Raw genomic sequence first — 2,239 nt, 5'->3', positions numbered from 1 at the left:
GGGAACAATACTCACCTCCTTTGGCCGTGAAATAAGCCCAATTTTGCCCAAATTCCTTCATTTAGACCACTTTTTTATTTTTGTAAAAATTTACTTTTCATTTTCTAATTCCATTTTCATCTACTTTTATTGCTGTGGTGGTCACAAAAATTAAAAAAAATTATTTGGTGCTTCAATTCCTTGATATACTTGAGTTGTAGTGTACTGTTTCTACACCTTGTTGTGTCTTGTTTGCTTGCTTTCAGGTGAGACTATAGTGCATGACTAGGGCATCTACAGAGCCATTACTTGAATACGATCCAGAGATTGACAGAACATTTCATACCTTACAGAGAGCTCAGAGGAATCCAGTGATCAGCAACATGGAAAACAACAACAACAACAACAACAACAACAGAACTCTCAGAGAATTGGCAGTACCAGATGTAGCTTATCATCCTTCTTGCATCCAGTATCCTGAACTTGAAGTGGATTTCGAGCTGAGATCAGGGATAATTCATCTATTGCCAAAGTTTCATGGACTAGCTGGTGAAGATCCAAATAGACATTTGCAAGAATTCCATGTGGTGTGCTCAACAATGAAGCCTCAAACCATATCAGAGGAGGACATCAAGCTCAGGGCATTTCCATTTTCATTGACAGACATGGCCAAGGATTGGTATTACTACCTTCCCCCAGGATCTATTACTAGCTGGAATGATATGAAGAGAATATTTCTGGAAAAATTTTTCCCTGCATCAAGGACTGCAACAATCAGAAAGAGCATATGTGGAGTTCAACAAATGACTGGAGAAACATTGTATGAGTACTGGGAGCGTTTCAAGAGACTTTGTGCAAGTTGCCCCCAGCACCAGATCAGTGAGCAGCTATTGATTCAGTACTTCTATGAGGGATTGCTTCCCATGGACAGAAATATGATAGATGCTGCTAGTGGAGGAGCACTTGTCAACAAGACACCTTCTCAAGCCAGGGAACTCATTGAGATTATGGCAGCTAATTATCAGCAATTTGGGAGTCGGTCTTTGGCAACCAAGGGTGTGCATGAGATTCAAGCTTCTGTTACTGAGCAGCCCAGAATTGAGAGTCGCTTGGATGGGATTGAAACACTGCTAAGACAGATGGCTATTAGTCAGACTCAACAATCAACTTCACATTCTATTCAACCAGCGTGAGTCTGTGGCATATGTGCCAGTGCAGCACATCCTACTGATATCTGTCCCTCTTTGCAACCAGAGGAAGGATTTCCTTTCCCAGATCAAGTGGCAGCAGCAAATATGTACCAGAACAGACCCCAGTATCAGCAGCCACAAAGACCACAGTATAATCCTATGTCATCTACATACAATCCTGGATGGAGAGATCACCCAAATCTCAGATATGGAAATAACTTTGCACAGCAGCAGCCTAACTTTGTACAACAACAACCATTCCAGCCTTCTTCAACAAACTTTCAGAGGCCCCCAGGATTTCAGAATAACCCAGTTCAGTATAAGCCTCCACCGGTCCAACATTCCAATCCTATTCCTGGACCAAGTCACTCAGACACTTCCATACAAGAGCTGAAGGAACTTCTCTTAACAAGCAAATTTCAGCAACAACAACAAAGGAGTGATACTGCCATTCAAAATTTAGAAAGACAGATGAGTCAGATGGCTACTACACTCAGTCAGCTTCAGTCTCAAGGGTCCAGTCAGTTACCATCTCAGTCCATTCCAAATCCCAAAGGGAATGTGAGCGTATTTCACTCAGAAGTGGTAAGACTATTCCAGACCCCATACTTCAAACACCTTCCACCCTTCAGGCACCTATCACAGTTTCTGATGAAGACATGGAGCAGGAACCACAAACAGAAGCAAATCCACCAGTGCCAGTGCCAATTCCATTTCCCCAGAGCAGGACTTCCCAAGAAAAATATTAATGCAGAAAAGGCACAAGATCTTCAAGAGCTAGTGGATATCTTCAGTAAGGTGGAAGTGAACATCCCATTGTTGAAGGTTATCAAGCACATTCCAAAATATGCTAAGTTTTTGAAAGATCTTTGTGTTCACAAGAGAAAACTCAAGGGTAATGAACTGGTGAGCATGGGAAAGAATGTATCAGCTTTGATTCAACCAATGCCCCCAAAATGTAAAGATCCAGGAGTGTTCACCATACCATGTGTGATTGGAGAATGTAGCTTTTCAAATGCTATGTTAGATCTTGGTGCATCCATTAATGTCATGCCTAAGTCTGTGTTCTT

General features: G+C 41.8%; 1 pseudogene; it reads left to right on the top strand.

The window, feature by feature from the left end:
* The first annotated feature begins 260 nt into the window (after window positions 1–260).
* On the top strand, window positions 261–2,227 carry LOC141815813 (uncharacterized; annotated as a pseudogene).
* The last annotated feature ends 12 nt before the right edge of the window (window positions 2,228–2,239 follow it).

This window comes from Curcuma longa, unplaced genomic scaffold (genome assembly GCF_044706935.1).
Source record: "Curcuma longa cultivar G26 ecotype Majalengka, Jawa Barat unplaced genomic scaffold, ITB_CL_G26_1.1 contig_10789, whole genome shotgun sequence".
Taxonomy (NCBI): domain Eukaryota; kingdom Viridiplantae; phylum Streptophyta; class Magnoliopsida; order Zingiberales; family Zingiberaceae; genus Curcuma; species Curcuma longa.
This window is presented reverse-complemented; position numbering and strand designations above follow the sequence as displayed.